Below are 1544 nucleotides of genomic sequence, written 5' to 3'. Positions count from 1 at the left end.
GTAACAATTAGCCAAGGGTAGAGGAGAGGTCTGGGATGTGAACACAAATCCAATAGTGTTTGACTCCCACCAGCAAAAGCTGACCCTAAATTCTGCTGAACTCAGACTATCTGATATCAGTGTTTTCCCTGGCTACCCTGATCACATTTATTCCCAAGGCAGCCATGCCTCTTTGCCTGGTTTGTTTGTGCCCATGGTGTCAGCAGTACTGGGTTGCAGAGATCAGGATGTAAGTAATGTCCATCAATTTTCAATCCCTTGATTGACAACATGCGTGTGAAACAGAGCCCATTTCAATTCTGGAGTGTGTTACTTAAACTGGATTACAGTGGGCTGATCACAAAGACTCCCCTGAGGGTTCCCTGCAGCTAAAGATGATAGGAGACTTCACTCTGGTCGTCAAGACCTGCACTTGGGACAGAGGCTGATCAGTCAGTCACTCAGCAGCTGCCTCTGTTTTCCAGACAGGGTTTCTCTGTGTAGCTTTGCTGTTCTAGAACCTGCTCTGTAGACCAGGTTGGCCTCGAACTCACAGAGCTCTGCCTGCCTCTGCCTCCTGAGTTCTGGGATTAAAGGTGTGCGCCACCACCACCACTGGGTTTCAGTCTCTGACATCTTAGATGTGCCGTGACAAACATTGTTATATTTATTTCCTGGCACTATCAGCTGTTAGAAACTTCATGTGATCCTGGCTCTGTCACAGAGTGGGTGACATACTAGGTTTCTGTCTTAGTTTTGGTGTTTATTGTTGTGAAGAGACACCATGACCACAGCAGCTCTTATAAAGAAAATACTTAGTTGAGGTGGCTGGCTTACAGTTTCAGAGGTTTAGTCCATTATCATCAGGACAGGCAGATTGAAGACTTGCAGGCAGACTTGGTGCTGGAGCTGAGAGTGCTACATCTTGCAGGCAACAGGAAGTCAACTGTCAGTCACACTGAGGGAAGCTTGAACAAGAGACCTCAAAACCCACCCCACAGGGACACACTTCCTCCAGCAAGGCCACACCTTCTGATAATGTTACTCCTTTTGGGGGCCATTTTCTTTCAAACCACCACGGTTTCTAATACTTCATATGAAATATATTTTAAAATTAGAAAATAATCTTTTGGTGTTTAACTTGCTAAAGACCTGTCCACAGACTATGACACACCTCTTGCAGCAAGTTTGCCTTTTCCTCCCCAAGCCTTTGTCACCTTGTCAAAAGCACATCATTTGCAGTCAACTCTCCCTTATCCAGAGACAGACATTTTGACTTGTCAGTTAAGACACAAAGTGAACCTATGGAAAAAGAAAAAGACCAAACCAAGCAAAGAGCACCGAAACTATGCATTAGAGATAATCTCCTTATAAGAAAAATAATTAAGGAGCTGGAGAGATGGCTCAGAGGTTAAGAGCATTTCCTGCTCTTCCAAAGGTCCTGAGCTCAATTCCCAGCAACCACATGGTGGCTCACAGCCATCTGTAATGGGATCTGGTGCCCTCTTCTGGCCTGCAGGCATACACACAGACAGAATATTGTATACATAATAAAGAAAAAAAGA

This window comes from Microtus ochrogaster, chromosome 16, assembly GCF_000317375.1.
Source record: "Microtus ochrogaster isolate Prairie Vole_2 chromosome 16, MicOch1.0, whole genome shotgun sequence".
NCBI lineage: Eukaryota > Metazoa > Chordata > Mammalia > Rodentia > Cricetidae > Microtus > Microtus ochrogaster.
The sequence above is the reverse complement of the archived record's forward strand: the minus strand, read 5'-3'. Positions refer to the sequence as shown.